Genomic DNA, 18,435 nt, shown 5'->3' on the forward strand with positions numbered 1-18,435 from the left:
ACAAAACACTATTAAAATCCAGTGCAGAATCATAATAATTATAATAAACAAATAAACAATCCTCACAAATATAAGTAATAAGAAAATCCATAGTGTAGTGAAATATCCTGTTACATGTAAAACACTTTTTCTTTTTTTTTTTTAGAAATATGCAATGCTAATTCTCACTAATATCCATGCCTGATAATAACTGGTAATTAATACTTACTAATGCCAGGCACAAATACCAATTCATTCACGTAGACAACTTTTAGATAATCATATTAAAATGCTCAACGGTTGATATTCTCACATAATAGTCAGACCCCTCTTCACCGCCCTTCTTACCAATTTACTAATAATAAGAGACACAAAAACAGAGCTTGGCAAAAAAAGGAGTTTATTAAAACAGTTCAGCTAGGACCATTGCACCTTATATCACAGTGAGGTCTCGATATCCAAACGCGGGGAACCATTTCGCCCGGGCACACCCTTATCATTAATCTTGGGTATGCATTATCCTTATCCGAGAACCCATGTCCCTTCTGGGCTGGCGGAAAGCACCCAACAAACCCATCCCCAAGAGAGGTGCTTATACCAAAATCAAAGCCTACTCTTCAATGGGTTCAGTCATTACATAAATAAATCTAACGTGCGCCCACCAAGCATAGTTCGCCGACTGCTCAATGTTTTCCAGCAAAAAACAAACCTCAAACCAGCTGATGTTGACACCCAAAGCACCAGCAAAGAAAGTCCAGCACCAGTTGATGTTGACACCCAAATCACCAGCAAACAAAGTCCAGCACCAGGAGTAAAATAGCACACGGCAACCAAGCCAAAAGGTATTGAAACCCAACCCAAAACCGCCCCACAAGGGATACTTTTAAAATATGACCTGAGCAGGTGTTGGCACCCAAAGAACCTGCAGAGGACCTCCAAAAACAGAGAGGGGGCCGGCTAATTGTCTTGTGGACTAGGCAGAACACTGTCAGCCAGGGAAATTTATAATGTGGCCTAAGTGACCTCTATAGTGACACAGCAATACCGTTTGCCTGCTCACTTTAAACATTTAGAGGGGAACAAATAAAGTTACAATCATCCCTCAGTAAACACAAAACACATTTATGCAGTAAAACAATCTATTTAAACTTGTTACAATATGACCACGCAAGTTCTTCTAGTACCAAAATAAAACATAATGATATACTTTGAACAAAAATCATTCATTCAACCCTAATTTACTTGTATTAAATTACCTCCTCTGATAAAATGCCTCACTAAGGGACTTGCCAGGTTTAACCCTAATGTATCCAAAATATGTCCTAAAGTATTGTATGCTAAGGCATGCCACTGTGCCACACACTAAGCTTATAGACATTTGAGGCCCCCGTGACCTGATTACTTCATACTTGCCAACTCTCCCGGATAGTCCGGGAGACTCCCGAAATTCGGGTCAGTCTCCCGGGCTCCTAGGAGAGCTGGCATTTCTCCCGCATCCCGAAATTCCCTTTCTAAAAACACGAGATTCACCAGGAATCGCGTCATTTTAACCCCGACCCCGCGAAAAATCTGCATTTTACTCGTGGTGGCGGGGCCAGGATGATGCGATTCAAGGTGCCCCGACCACTCCTGTCCTCTGGCTACGTCCCTCTCCCGGACGTATGGATTACTTTTGCCAATGCTGGCAGATTAGTAATATATTTACTTTCAGCTTGCATTAAATCCTTACTACATGATAAGTCAAATATACTAATTCTAGGATTAAACAGTTTGCATAGATTTCGTCACAGCTAGCCAGAATTCCTGTACTCGTGGACAATCCCTTATTGAATGCAGGAAAGTTCCTGCTTAACATCTGCATTTGGAGAATTTCGGACTGCTTTACCTTTTCCTAATTTTGTATTCTAGAAAAGAGTTATGTCATCTGCAAAATATTTAATTGCATACTGCTTTTTTTTATTAGTGCAAACACACCTAGTTGTTTATCTAGTGTATTTCAAGACAAACGCCCAGTTCAAGGTGTGGTCTGGGAATATAAATCTGCCTAGCCTTTCTTTTTTTCTTTTAAAATAGTGCTTTAAAGGGTTATCTTCATTTATAACTGTACTACAAATGGGGTATACACCTTTACTTAATGTCCGGTCCCTTGGTGTATAGAAATGTAAAATTATGAGTTACGGTCATGAACAGCTGGTGCCGGCTAAAGCATCCAAAATTGAACTCGACTCCACCCAAAAATGGAAATTCTATAAGTGATGGGACATTGGCTCTGCCTATTACATCTGTCGCTTCTGTGTATTTGAATATTGTTTTATTTGTAAAATGTACTAACTTAATGATAACTAGAATGTGATTGGTTGCTATAGGCAACATCTCCACTTTCTCAAACCCGCAGTTTAGTAAATATACCCGCTAGAATTGTGCTTTTCAGTAAGTATAGGGCAAGACCTGATCACCACATCGGACCCTGCTCTGCTCTTCTGAGCAAGTGCTGAGGGGCCCAGCTGGACCCCCCCCCCCCTACTTCTGGGCTTCACTGTCTGCCGTGGTGATAGTTCCACTCATTCTGCCATTGTTTAGCTAGAAAGAGCGTATTGTTGGATAGCATTGATCTTAAAATCTACTGTATTACTAAGCTGAGAAATACTGTCTCAATCTACAGGTGAAGCTTGAGCTCTCATACATTGGGAATAAGCATTATTTCCATATGTCTCACAATCAGTGTTTGAAGATTAAGCTCCCGCTGGCACATCAGTTACATGCTATTACAGTATAGTACTTTGTGCTGTGTGTAGCCTTACTTTGAAAGCCGTACGTTATGGTAGTTTGCATGAAAATGTTGGCCGTTGAGTGTGTGTATGTGAATGACAGAGAAAATATGTCTCCATTTGAAGCAAATAATAACTCGTAGGTGTTAATTAACTACCGTCAAAAAAGTTTACTGTTTCACTTGCATTTAGAGATTATAAATAAAGTATTGAAAAATAATTTGCTGGCATTGTTGCAGATACACTGCTACTGTTCTACACTATGTACTGTTCTATACCATGTACTGTTCTATACCATGTACTGTTCTACACTATGTACTGTTCTATACCATGTACTGTTCTATACCATGTACTGTTCTACACTATGTACTGTTCTATACCATGTACTGTTTTATACCATGTACTGTTTTATACCATGTACTGTTCTATACCATGTACTGTTCTACACTATGTACTGTTCTATACCATATACTGTTCTACACTATGTACTGTTCTACACTATGTACTGTTCAAAAAAGAGCTACAGTGCTTGTAGTAAAATATATAAGTGCAAATAAACTTATGGAAATAGCACATGTAGTGAGTGTAAATATAAATAGAATCAGCACATGTATGGCCATGAATGATTTATCACATTTGTACTTCCGCCTATTATGCTTCTATTCAGTTATTTACAATTCTCTCTGCCCCCTTTCATATTTATCAACCATCTTTCCATTGATTCGTTCTAATTCCAGCATTTATCAGTAGCTTAAGACTCAATCAGGACGGCATCACTGTAAAGTGGCTGCTTCCCAGGATCACTGACAGGCAAAACGTTTTATAAAAACCAGTCAAGATTCAGGAACCCAGGATGTCTTTGGGCAGACAGAGAGATAAATAATAGGATAAACGCATAGGGCCTGATCCATTAAGGAACTTAAATTAAGAAGTTTCTTATTTAAGTCTCCTGTACAAAACCATGTTACAATGCAAGGGGTGAAAATTTGTTTTGTATTTTGCACATGAGTTAAATACTGACTGTTTTTCATGTAGCACACAAATACTTGATGGCTTATTTTTACACTGAAATTTAAAGTTGATATTTGTGTGCTACATGAAAAAACAGTCAGTATTTAACTCATGTGCAAAATACAAAACTAATTTTCACCCCTTGCATTGTAACACGGTTTTGTCCAGGAGACTTAATTAAGAAACTTCTTAATTTAAGTTCCTTAATAAACCAGGCCCATAATGCGGCACAGAAGTAGAATATGTTGTGTTTCACAATACTCCTGGCCTTAAATTTGGCAAATGTCAGATAGGTATAAAATATACTTGCAGGATATGCGGTATGAACCTTAGGTAGACTAAATACATATGTGTATGTATATATATATATATATATATATATATATATATATATATATATATATATATATATCGGTTGCTCTCTAGCTTACCGCCTGTTGTTGTGATGGTCATGGCACAGAGCAGGAGCCCCAGCAGGGTGACTTGCATTATATTCATCTTGATATCAGTGGAGATGCATTGTCAGATCCAGTCTCTTATAACTCATTCTAAACCTGTGAGTGGGCGGTGGCATTAGCAGGAACAAGTACAGGTACAGTCCCTGGAATTTGGTCTGTGTTCCTTAGTCATTAATTAGTCATTAATTGCAATAATGCCTAAGGCTAACTGTGACTTAGTTTAAGGAATCGCACCTTGATTTCACTAATTTCTAGTTTGTTTTTTGGCAGTCAGACCTCTCCTCTCAGGTGCTGTATGCCTTAACAACGGAGGCTGAGGGAAGGTTTAATTGTGAAATACTGTTGTTACTATACAGGCTAGGGATAAACCTACAGGAGACAATTTGATGTTGGCAGCTGAGCTTATCCCTGAATAGCTAAATTGTGCACAGAATTCTCCTATTTATGTATATGCTGACACATAGTGATTCATTAAAAGGTTTAATGGCTGATATCCTGAATTCCCTTACTCTTTTAATCTTATTTAACTATTTCCTTAAATAATTGACACCAAACCTGAGTGTGGCAAAATTAAAATAGTTTATTTAAATATGACGGTGGAGAAAAGAGCAGTCAATACGACGTCCGCCAGGCAGGGACGGATTAAGGGAATGGAGGCCCCTGGGCTAAGGGAGCCTCCATTCCCCTGTGAGGGCCCCCATTCCCCTTTGAGGGCCCCTCTGTGATCCGAGCTGCCCCCCCCCCTTTCCCGGTGAGCCGAACCGCCCCCAAGGCACTTACCTCCTTGTCCTGGCATTGCGGTCCTTCCCCGGCACGCTGTACGCTCCTTACTGAGGAGATCTCGTAAGACGAGATCTCCTCAGTAAGGAGACTACAGCGCACCGGGGAAGGACCGGAGGGAAACTGCTCAGCGGCATTGATTGCGCCGGGGGCGCCCCCGCCCCCGACCGATCAATACTGCTGCTGAGCACTTTCAAGGGCCCCCTGGATGCCCGAGGCCCCTGGGCTGTAGCCCAGTTAGCCCTAGGGTTAATCCGGCCCTGCCGCCAGGCAGAACCAGAATGTCCCAGCATTAACCATGGGACCTCATCCACTGAGGGACAATCAATCAAACTCCGGGTTCAAGTGGGGAACAATCAATCAAACCCCGGGTTCAAGTGGGGGACAACCAATCACACCCTGGGCACAAATATCTCTGCGGGACACGGGGTCCTGGGCTTACAGAACCCACCAATCCTCAGGGCGACCCACGGGGCGGTACCTGTACCAAGACTATAGTCGATTCACTCAAAGAGAGGCGGGTTCAGCGTGCCCACTACCGTAATGTGCACCCCAACCACTGGCTGTCGAATGTCCGGCAACTCTCTATTAAAGATCACCACCATGTTCCAGCATAGCATAACTCAGCACTATCACGATAAGCAGCCATCACATTATGTATGCCACGAGCCCACCCTTCTCTCTCCATTCATAACCCCAGGGACCCTATATCAGCACTTCTTGCAATTGAAAGGATATTTGGGGAGCTCTTTAACCAAACACAATCTCCTTAGGTTTTTAAAACATATAGGACAAAAAGCTGGGACATATATAGCTCCCATCAATCATTTTCCCAGTGCTTCTGTTACAATATGCTGACAAATAGTGATCCATATAGTTGTTGTTTTAGAGCACCTGACTATATTTTCTTTTGTTCTCACATACACAATGGTCTTACTTGTCCTGGCTGCACTTTTGCAAATTATTTTATTCACTTGTACACATGTCATTAACTTAATGAAGCACACCTTGTTTTCATAAATTTCTAGTTTGTTGTTAAGGAGTAAGACCACTCATTTCAGGTGCTGCATGCTTTAATATATATATATACATTCTCCTATTTATGTATATGCCGACCCATAATGATTTATAAATTGTTTATTTTAGAGCACTGGACTATATTTTCTTTTGTTCCCAAATACATATGTGTATTGTCAGACCCAGTCTCTTGCAAATGTGAACCTGAGAGTGGGTGGGGGCATTAACAGGAACAGGAATATAGAAAGGTACAGTCCCTGCAATTTGGTTTGTGTCCCTTAGTAATTAATTGCAATACTGCCTGAGGCCAGGCTTATGTTAGGTTATATTCCATATTAACTGTGTCTTAACTGGGCCGAGTTATATAATATAAAATGTCATTCTCGCACCATCCTCAAAAAAGACCCATCAACTTTAAATGAAAATCAGAGTATGACCAATGTAGTGGTCACCAATGCCTGGGGAGGAATTATTGCCATGGGTAAGCTCACTGACCAGGGGGAATACCGAGAGATGACATCCCATGATTTCTCATGGCTGCTACCTGCTTAAGATCAATGGAGAGTGATATATGATATATGTGACACTGGTTACAATTTAGAATTGGTCAAACAAGAGTTCATGAAATGACATTAAATAGAAACAATTTCAATGCATTATCACAGGTCTTCACTTTTAAGGTTCAAGACACACTCCAGACATACAGACACAAAAGTAGAGTCAGGGGTAAGGAGGTACATAACAGGCTCTCCACAGCTCTGGAGTACATTTGGAATATCACTGTTGCTTTGTTTTTAAAGTCCCACAGCTCAATCATACCAAGTACAGTGATTGGATGGTGGAGACCCTTTCAATGGTTGTTCAGCTATTTGGACCCAGCTACCAAAAAGCCACACCTTGGTCCCTAGGTTAATACAAACATTGAGACTGTCTTCATTATATGTGTTACTACCGTACAACTGAATGCTTTTATTACATTGTAGAATTGTACCTATGAATGCACTTTTCCATATAAAGTGTAATTTAAAGGTTCAAATGACATCCCATAGAAAGTATAGCCATGACTCAACTGTGCCACCTCCGAGGACATTTAAAAATTGTGTCTTTTGGAGGCGCCACACTAATGTAACTGCACCCACTCCATCCCTTGTATCTGGTTCAAATATCTCGTTCTGCAAAACAAAACCTATTTTTTGCACATGGATGAAATATAAACTGTAAACTGTAAACTAAGTGTGTTCAGTCAGCATTCAGGGAGAGACACCTCGGTCACCCATCTCCAAGCCCTATAGATGAATCATCTTGTCTCACTAATCTATATCCTTACATGTATAAGTGAACCTTTTTGCACTCTATAATCAATTTTAATAAAAAGCCATAACACCACAGAAAATGACTATATTGTTATATTAAGTGACACATCTAAACAATGAATGGCTTATTTCCATGGTCCTTAAGTCTTCATAGGCCTAATGATAGCCAAAAATGTAAATTGCAAGAAACCAAATTTTGTTAGTAAATGTTAATAGTGTGTTTGGAATTATTTTAAAGCTCGGTACACACTTATGCAATTATCGTGCAGATCACATGACTCACAACCGTTTGGTCAGATATTGCAAAAGTGTGTACTCTCCCACCATCATGTCTTATCTTACCAAAACACATCGCGTCCTTTGATTTGGTTTTCTAAACTTCCTAAAAATCACAATCAACTATGGAACGATGTCCGGCAAACGTGGAAGTGTGTATGAACACATGACCAGCAGTGTAGGCAGATCTCTGTAATGTGTACAGAGTCACAATCTTTTCAGCAGATGGATATGAGAGATAAAGGATCGCAAATCTAAATGTACATTGTGTAGGTGTCTGCGCATGAATGACATGCTTATCAGGACTTTCAGGTGAAATCTTTCCAGAAATTGCATCTGAGGTAAGATTGCATAGGTGTGTACTCAGCTTTACTGTTCAGCCAGAGAATGCAATGACCTTTGCCTTATCCATTGCTCTTGCTTCCATATTGCCATATGGAATGTGGCTTGATGGACGTGTGCAGTGCGTAACAATCTCTTCCAGCACTCCACCCCACTCTTCCCTTAAATGTTGCAAACATTCTCTTGCCTTAGAGGAGCATAGGAACTGAAGCAGTTTCCCCAGGGATCCTGGGTTTTTGTGAAACTAGTACTGGCTTATTCAGCTAATTAAAAGTGTTAACTAGCAGGATGTCTGCAAGACAAGGATGCAAAGTGGGATACTGCAAGGTCCCTGCTTGTGGTTTCCCAAGTCAGCACAGCCACACACCAGAGTCTGCTTACACAATACTGGCTTTTGCTCAAGTGCGGGGACCTGTGCGATGGCAGCTACGGCAGTCCTAAAAAGCCAGCCCTGTATTCTGCTGTAGCAAACTAACAGTATGCTACACAAATCCCTGCCACTACTACCTTGCCACCTGTACCTGTGCAAGTGCCGGTTACAAGTTCTGTGATGGTTGCCACTGACAGATTCTGTTAGAAACACTTTCAGTAGTGTAACGGAATTTCAGAGATGGCTGCTAACTGGTATTAGCGCAACTGAATAGGGAGGTGCGGAGTCTAAAGTACCCCCGGTATTCACCAGGGACCCCCGCAAGGGAGTTTGGGCCTAGCTGCAGAGGGTACGCAGGTCCCAGTTCTCCAAGACAGTCACCGGTGTAGCGACAGTAGTAGACAGGCATAGTCAGGCAGTCCAGGTCAAAGCAAGCGAGCGGTACGGTACACAAGAAGGTTCCAGAGAGGAGTCAGGTCAAGCCAAATAGTAAAACCAGCCAGGCAGCTAGGTACCAAAACAAAACACAGGAGAATAGTAACAGGAAGCCGAGTCAGAACCGAAGAGCATTGGATCAGAAGTTCAGGAAGCGCTGGAGCAGGAGTGAACCAATACTCTGGCACCCAACATGTGTCAGAGAGTGCTCTATATATGGTGCATCCTGATTGTGTGATGGAGATTTGGTGGTCAGACATGCTGACCGCTGACAGGTGAGCGGATATAGCGTCCCGCTGCTAGGCAACGGGACGCGGCTGACGAGAAGGTGCAGGCGTCCGTCTCCTGCACCAAGTGTCAGTGCGGAGACGGTGCCTGACAAGTAGATTATGAAAAATTTCTCCAACACAACTGTGTTGTAGCATGTGGTGTGCTGATTGAATTCTTTGCTGTAAGAGCAGCATCAAGTAAACTTTATATTGAACGACCAATCAGAATATAATAACAATATTAAAGACGAGCACCAGGCAAAACATTTTGTCTATAAGCCCCAGCTAGTGGAAGAGCAATTGTCCAATGTCCAGGTTCCCAATGATTTGGCAGCTACTTATCTCCAACAAGGCCATGTTCTTTCTTCAGACATTAAAGCTTAGAAAAGTTTATGCCTGGAGAAGCCACCATGAGTTACATAGGCCATGCCTGCAGCCACTATATATTTATGGTTATACTAGTTGCAGGGACACAGCTTCCCTAAATATCTCCTCCTTGCACTTCTTTTAGGAGAGGTCTGACCTGGATTAGGAAAGGTTAAACCTTCACATTACATCTCACTCCGTGTTGTTCCTCCACACAGGCAATGTACTATATTGCACAACTAACCATACCATCATTTGGATGTGGAGTCACACCTTCATATTATTACATAATAAGGAACACTGAGTTACTTAATTATCTGCAGGTAATTAAAATCCCAGACACAATGCCTAACACATTTTAATTTAGTGCTCCAGCCTTCAGGTGCTTCCTTGTCCAGAGACAAACAACCTAACCGAGCCACGTATGCACTCGGCTGCTCACATGCAAATTGTCTGTCTCTGCTGGTTCCTGAAATGAGAAGTGGGTACTTCATGGGCGCAAACAAGCAGCACAAAGACAATTCTATATTCTTACTATCTATCCCATTTTTTGTAAAATAAACTCTCCAAAAGATTAAGAGCCTCTGTTGAAAAATATCAGTATTGACATTTAAGTGTCATATTTTATATTGTAAATTTGGATTTGCATGTTTCTTATGCAAAATTTAAGTGCTACCAGGGCTGGACTGGCCATCTGGCCCTTCTGGCAAATGCCAGAAGGGCCGATGGCTGGATGGGCCGGCCCGACTCCTCCGGTCTTCTTGGTGGCTGGTTGCTCCCCAGGAACCAGCCACTTCTGCTGCGCGCTCCTCAGCTCCCTCCCCCGTTATGCTGTGCATTTACACTGGTGAGTTTCCTGGTTTTTTTTACTGAAGAGGGAGGAAGGGGGTAGGTGGTGCCCACGATTTTCGCGGGGGTGCCGCGATTTTCGGGGGGGGGTGTCGCATGGGTGCCCTCATTCTCGCGTGGGGGGGTCAAGAGTGTGGAAGAGCCATGGGGTGCTGGGAAAGGGGGTGAGATAGCCAAGGGGTGCTGGGAGAGGGGGTGAGAGCCAGGGGGTGCTGGGAGAGGGGTTGAGAGAGCCAAAGGGTGTGCTGGGAAAAGGGGTGAGAGAGCCGAAGGGGGTGCTGGGAAAGGGGGTGAGAGAGCCAAAGGGGAAGAGGTGCTGTGAGAGGGGTGAGAGAGCCAGCGGGTGCTAGGAGAAGGGGTGAGAGAGCCAGGGGGTGCTGGGAGAGGGGGTGAGAGCCAGGGGGTGCTGGGAGAGGGGGTGAGAGCCAGGGGGTGCTGGGAGAGGGGGTGAGAGAGCCAAAGGGGAAGGGGGTTCTGGGAGAGGGGGTGAGAGAGCCGGAGGGGGTGCTGGGAAAGGGGGTGAGAGAGCCAAAAGGGAAGGGGGTGCTGGGAGAGGGGGTGAGAGAGCCGAACGGGGTGCTGGGAAAGGGGGTGAGAGAGCCAAAGTGGAAGGGGGTGCTGGGAGAGGTGGTGAGAGAGTCAAAGGGGAAGGGGGCACTGGGAGAGGGGGTGAGAGAGCCAAAGGGGAAGGGGGCGCTGGGAGAGGGGGTGAGAGAGCCAGGGTGGTAGGGGGTGCAGGAAGAGGAGTGAGAGAGCCGGGGGGTAGAGGGTGCAGGAAGACGTGTGAGAGAGTCAGGGGAGTAGGTGGTACAGGAAGATGTGTGAGAGCCAGCGGAGAAGGTGGTGCAGGGGGTTAAGTGAGAGGGACAAAGGAGAAGATGGTGCAGGGGCATAGGTAAAAGAAAGTGTAAAGGGAGAGACATCTTAAGAATTCGAATGTCAGGGATGCAGCTATCATAAAACACAAGTAGTAATGAAGAATGGAAATGCACAGAGGGGACAAGTGTTAAAAAAAAAAAAAAAATCAAGCCTTCATACTCCATTCACTTATATTTTCTATACCCCCACTCCTAAATTCCTGTTCCCGACTGCCTGTGTGAGCTGACAGCTGCTGATCCCTCCTCGCCCAGCGCGCCCAGTAGGAGAACAGAACACAGGATGCCATAATCAGGTAAGTTCATATATTTTCTCGTGTGCAATATGTTTTTAACCATCCTTTCTTGAACTGAGGACACTACAGCGTATCCAATAATGTTTAACACTATGTATTGCTCATTATTGCGCTGTAATGTTTTTTGCATATTTATCTGTACAGAGATTTTTAATTAAGAGGAAAAAACATTGCTTGTCACAAATTTTATCTGTAATTGTGTCAATATATCTATTTTTGTTTGCATTGTAAATGATGTATTAAGCTGCTCTTGGGACTCACACTCAGTATCTGATATGCTGTACCAATTTTTATTTGTGAATGGGTTTTTGTCTGAGCTTTACTTATGATTTGGGGACAATACTATGGCATAATGTTATTTGGGGTCACTATTGTGGCATAATATGATTTGGAGGCACTGTTGTGACATAATATGATTTGTGGGCACTACTGTATGGTATATGTTTTGGGGGCACTACTATGCCATAATATGATTTGTGGGCACTTCTGCATGACCAAATATGAATTGAGGGTAATACTATGTGGCATAATATGACCTTGGGGCACTACGATGTGGCATAATATGAACTGGGCACACTACTGTGTGGCATCATATGAACTTCTGCCAAAGGCAAGTCTTTCATTGTTGAATATGATGGGAGCCCAAAGAAGTTGCTGTATCGGGGCCCAAAATTCCTCTTGTCAGCCCTGCCTGTGAGTCAAGGGGGTAGACGTCTCCAGGTAAATAATCTAAATGTTTCCTATCTAATCAAACTGATGGATCACATCACCTCCTCTATCCTCCTTAATTTATATACTGTGTTATTTAAAATGAATAGAAAAGACGCATATCCAATTACTGTAGTAAAACAAAAATACTTTTCTCTGACATTTTGCTGTAGATGGAAATACTTTTAATGCGGCCGTGTGGGTTCAACTAATCATTCAATAGTTATGTTTTTTTTAGATATATGTTAGTTTTATTTCATGTGGAATGATTCATGAAAATTCTGCCATTACTATTTAATTGAGGGAAAAGGGTACTTGTTACCTGTATGTGTGTAAGTACTCTGTTCGTTGTTGCTATTTTGTGGGAGATTTGAAAAAAGCAAAACATTGTTTCCTACAGTGGCGTCTGTATAATTGGTGGTATTGCTGTAGTATGGGGTGGCGTGGTGGTGGCACTGTTGTACCGTGTTTGGTGCTTAGTATTGCTAATAAGTAGGAGAGGGTATTGCTATAATGTGGGGGGTGACGCTGGACGCTGTAATGTCGGGGGTCATGCCGGTTGCTGTAATGTGGGGGGTCATGCTGGACGCTGTAATGTGGGGGGTGATGCTGGATGCTGTAATGTGGGGGGTGATGCTGGATGCTGTAATGTGGGGGGTGATGCTGGACGCTGTAATGTGGGGGGTCATGCCGGTTGCTGTAATGTGGGGGGTCATGCTGGACGCTGTAATGTGGGGGGTGATACTGGACGCTGTAATGTGGGGGTCGATGCTGGATGCTGTAATGTGGGGGGTGATGCCGGTTGCTGTAATGTGGGGGTGATTGATGTAGTATGAGTGTGTGTGGGGGGTTATTTATTGCTGTAATTTGGGTACTAATAATGTATTGTCATGGTATTTATTGATGTAACTGGGGTGCTAATAATGTAATGTTGAGGGTCATTAGGAGAAATAAATACCCCCCCCCCCCCACACACACACACTCATACTACATCATGTTGTACTGCGCCAGCATCAGTGTGCAACAATATAGTGCATGGAGCCCACAACACGTGGGCCTGTGTGCTTTAAATGCCAGGGCTGAGTTTTAGTCCCAGTCCGGCCCTGAGTGCTACTTTTAAGCATGTGTGTGTGGAGGTTACACCATCATGTTACCACATAATAGTAAACATTTACATTATATGTATGATATGGGACAGCATCAGGGAAGTGCCTGATCATACTGCTGCCTGGGGAAATCACACTGGTCCTTATTACAATCTGTCATACACATTTGTAAAACTGCAGTGTAAATGATTACACACAGCTTTTGTCACTTATATTACTATAACATTTAGTAAAGTCTCATGTAGACTCTGGCAGCAAGATAATTAGCATTTGTTTTATTAATTCCCTTCATTTTCCTGTTCAAAAAAGCTTTTGCATAACCTAGAAGTATGTCCCCCCCCCCCTTGAAATGCGCTGAAGAACTGACATTTGGGGCTTGTCTAGGTGTCCTTTATACAGGTAAAGATAATTTATTGTATTTCAATTAGTGGTGCAGGCACCAATGTATATAATTGCAAATGCACTTATCGTGTTATATTGGGATGTGTTTTGTATGGAAATGTCTTGATAGGGGTTTTGTAACTTTCCTATAGAAGTCCCAAGATAGCATATTTGTGGAGGGGATGTGTTTTTGAAGCTGTTTAGAGACAGCTAAACTCATGCTATTTAGACCTATTCATCCAGACTCAGTGCCCCAAACATCTGTTTAGCCTGTATATGCAACAGGGGGGGCGCTGTCTTTCTGTCTGGGGTGGCTGCATCTCAGATAATGCAAGCAGCAATTTTAGCATATAACAGAATGTAAATATTGTTAATTTTGCATTGCATGAAAATCCATGTTTGGGAAAACCTATTGTATCCTGATACTAAAAATAACTCAGACGTGTTGGGGCTGGGGAGGATCAGGAGACGGCATTCCCCCCTGCCAGGAGTTATATCAGAACTGCATAAAAAGTGGGCTGTTTGAGCATATAATGTTCATACCATCTGTACCTTTATGAATGTCACTAGTACCTTCAACTAGTGTACCTGTCCTTATTAGGACACTGGAGCTAATAAAACATCATTTTACTTCAAGAACCTGCTATGACGACTACTTACCCTGCTGTAAATTCCTGTGACCTATAAATTAGACCCACTTATATAATTTGTCCTCCAGTTCTTCTGAGGTGGACCTAGCATTTCAGTACCAACATTTTGCCTGCTACCTGCAGCTCTGGCCAGGTGATAGGCCAGGGAGGGCCATCCACAGCAACCCTGATCTGAAGGCAAGAGGTCAGGTATACCAGCCCAAGTGTACCAGCAAGGGGATACCCTAGCAGCAAGAGTTACCCAGAAGGAAGCAGTTCTAGGTGTCGGTGTAGGAGCCTAGTGGTGGCAGAGGGCTCCTCCTATTGAAATAGGAGGGGCGAATTTGGGATAAAGAAAGCGGACGATGGCGAAGTAACCCAGCCAATCCCCAGCTGCAACAGACAGGGTGGCATAGACTGTCCATCCTGTCACAGATTTCTGGTGGCAAGCGGTGGGATTACCCCAGACGGCTTTTCTTGCACCAGTCAGGAGAGCTGAGTTATTTAAAAGAGGAATAACTGCAGCCAGGAGAATGCACAGGATGTCTGATTACACCAACGTGTCCAGGGCGGACCTTGAGATTCTATGCAGTAGCAAGGGCACTGACATCAGCCATTCGCCAAACAGGGAGGAGATGAGAGAAAGGCTGAGGGAACGTCACTGTCAGCATGGTACCCAGGCGGGGGAAACTGACAGCGGCAGTGGCCAAGCAGCGGATCAGCTTGACGACAGGGAGCTAGGTGAATCAGACAGCCAGTCAGCAGCAACCTCTTCTGTACCTGCAGAATCAGCTTCTCTGTCCTATGATGAGCGCAGGGCCGCCGGGCTAAAGATCCAGCTGGCGGCCTTAGGGGACAATGTGACTGCAGCTGAGTGGGCACAGGTCATCGAGGCATGGCACCAAGAGAGAAGGGCATCCTCCATGTAGCCTAGGGACGAGGCGCCCCCTAGAGCATCAGGACTGTCATCTCTACCTTGCCCTAAATTTGAGGACTGTTTTGGGAATATTGATGAGCACCTGCAGGTATTTGAAAGGTCCTGTAGGCTACACGATGTACCCAGAGAGGAATGGGTTAAGCATCTTGTGCCCACACTACAAGGACGCACAGTGGAGGCCTACCATGGAGTGCCCTTGGAGGACTGTGCGGACTATGATATAGTGAAAAGGGCATTCCTTAAATGGTACACTATTAGCCCAGAGATCTACCATCTGAAGTTCCGGGAATTTACCAAGAATCTCCATTCCACCCATGAGGAGTTTGCCAACCTGCTGCGGAAGTCTGCCAGAAAGTGGGTACGTGGAGCAGGTGCCCAGACCGTGGAGGAGTAAATAGACTTGATGTGCCGAGAACAATTTTACTGCCAGTGCACACCGGAGGTGACAGAATGGGTGCTGGACAGGAAGCCAGGCACCCTGGAGGAAGCCGCCCAGTTGGCGGATCAGTATGTGGCAGTGAGGCTACTCTGCCAGAAGCGCCAAATTAACAGCCAACACCAAAGGACTGTACAATCAGGCAGACACCACTCTTCTACTAACCCCCAAAAGCAGGTACCTAATCCTTCGGGTACCCCTCGCCAGCCGACGTCCCACCGTGTCCCTGGGACTTATCAGAGACCATCGAATCTCAGGCTGGAGAGGAAGTGCTACAGCTGCAGGAAGACTGGTCACCTCAGGATGGACTGTCCCACAGCCCCAGCACCCCAGACTTGTGCCCCTAATACGAGTCCTGGGGCCCAGCTAACTTGCTTATATGGCGAAGGTGAGACAGTAGAGACTGTTTCCACCCCTGCCAGCCCAACGGAGTGTAGCGTGTCTAAAGGTGACTTGGAGGGAAGAATCATCTGCTTGTCCAAAAGACCCCCCAAAAACATGTGGAGGAATCTGCAGACGGTCAAAGTGGGACCCCTGCAGGGAGAAGGACTGAGAGCCATCCAAAACTATAGTTAGCCCCCATCTTATTGATCCTGCTGCAGTATTGCAGGGTTGCACTGCCAAAGTTACCGTGGCAGATGGACTGGAGAAGGAAGTGTCTGTCACAAGGGTGTATCTAGACTGGGGAGATGGCCAGGAGTTGCAAGATGTTGCCGTTATGGATGGCCTCCTAACCGATGTGATCTTGCGCAATGATGTTGGGGGTTTAATTGTGCCCACATTTCTCAACTATATTACCTGAAGCCAAGCTGCCAGACTACAATTTTCAGGATCTATACCTGCACAACCCAGCCCAGAGGAAAAGACCACAGCTGCTAGACAACAGCCATTGCCAGCAACCACAGCTTCAGCCAGCCCAGAGGAAAAGACTCCTTCTGCTACTTTTTCAGGAAACAGCCAGCCTCTAGAAAGACTACGTCCCCAAGCAACGCAGAGGATGTTGTCTCTTGCCAACCTGATCTTGTGGGGGTGCCCAGTGATGCTCCTGTCCCTAGCAGTATGCCAGCTCCAGTGGTGAGTATAGCTGAAACCAGTGAACCCCCTTGGACTGACCCCAATTTGACTGACCCTAGTAACCCCAACCTAGACCCCTCTGCAGCGTATCGTGACTTAGACAATAGTGAGGACGGCAGGGAAGAGTTCAGGGCAGCTCAGCTCAGCAGCCTTCCAGAGATTCAGGTGGGGAGTGTGACCTGGAGTAAAGGGTTGTTGTACCGTGTAGCTAGGAAGGTAGATGGGGATAGACCAGTCCGGGAACAATTTCAACTGGTGGTCCTACGGGACTTTCGCCTGCAACCGATGTCAGTTGCCCACAAGTTTCCTATGGCGGGATACCAGGGAAGAGACTGAACACTGAAGCACCTGACACAGAAATTTTTCTGTCCGGGAATGTTGGATGATGTCCGGGTCTACTGTAAGTCCTGTGATGTGCATCAGCGGTTTGGGTGTCCCAGTGCTTGTGTCCCCTCAGGTCCTTGCCAATAGTTGGGGAATCTTTTCAGCGAGTGGCTGTGGACATAGTAGGTTCCCTGCCTGTGCCGTGCAGATCGGGGAAGAAGTACATCCTCACCATGGTGGACTACGCTACCCGATATCCAGAGGCTGTTTCTCTGTCCTCCATAACTGCGGAAAAGATAGCGGATGTGCTGCTAGGAGTATTTAGCAGAGCAGTGTTCCTTAGTGAGATCCTAACCGATCAAGGGCCACAGTTCATGAGTGAACTGGTCCAGTGTCTCTAGGCAAAGTGCTGAGTGCGGCAACTCCGTACTGCCCCCTACCATCCCTCCTTGCAGATCGGGATGTAAAGGTAGTGTGGAGGATGTGGGCTGGGATGAGCAGTTGAGTGCCTGCAAGAGGGAGCAGCTTGAGGCAGTGGTGTGGAACTTTGCGACTCAGTTCAGTTGGAAGCCCGGTCAGACATTCTTGGTGATGCCCCACGTGGACACTAGTGAGCATAGGCCATTTAGGCAACCCACTTATCATGTCTCACCAGAGGCCAAAAAGTGCATATACAGGGAAGTGTGGGGGATGCTTCATCTAGGTGTGATCCAGCCATTGCGAAGTCCATCCACTTCCTCTGTTGTATTGGTTCCCAAGAAGGAAAAGACAATGCGGTTTTGCATATACTACACACCAGTTGACAATGTCTGACTCCCCTTGCCCTGCATTAACGCTCTGGTATAATGGTAGAATTGCTGGACATGGCTCAGGTTTACCTAGCAGACATTTCCATTTTCAGTAAGATTTGGGAGGATAATCTGGAGCAAGTAGGGCTGGTGTTAGGGATGATTTGGTGGGCAGGTCTGACTGTTAGGGCAGACAAGTGCGAGATGAGATTGTCAGAGGTGCAGTACTTGGGGCATGGTGTGGGGGAAAGAAGGGTTAGGTTAGAACCAGCTAAGTTAGACACAATCCAAGACTTGCCCAAGCCCACAAACCAGTTACATGTACTGGTATTCTTAACAACTGCAGGGTACTACAGACATTCTGTCCCAGACTTTAGTACTGTAGCGAATTTCTTGACAGATCTCACTAATAAAACACTCCCCAAAGTAGTGGACTGGACACCTGCTTGTGAGCTGGCATTTCAGTCATTAAAGAAAGCCCTGGTTTGCGCTCCAGTACTGTTGGCACCCAATTATGACAAGGACTTGTGCAGACTGATGTATCACAGTATGGACTGCGAGTAGTACTAAGCCAGTACTAAGCCAGGTGGGGCCAGATGGGCAGGAGCACCTTGTGGCCTTTTTGAGCAGACAACTGAAAAGGAATGT

General features: G+C 44.8%; 1 protein-coding gene across 1 annotated transcript in view; it reads right to left on the minus strand.

Moving 5' to 3' along the window:
* LOC142095008 (uncharacterized) overlaps positions 1–18,435 on the minus strand; it is a 52,114-nt gene that overhangs the window by 11,183 nt on the left and 22,496 nt on the right. The gene's annotated exons all lie outside the window — the stretch shown is intronic.

Source organism: Mixophyes fleayi, chromosome 6 (assembly GCF_038048845.1).
Source record: "Mixophyes fleayi isolate aMixFle1 chromosome 6, aMixFle1.hap1, whole genome shotgun sequence".
Lineage (NCBI taxonomy): Eukaryota > Metazoa > Chordata > Amphibia > Anura > Limnodynastidae > Mixophyes > Mixophyes fleayi.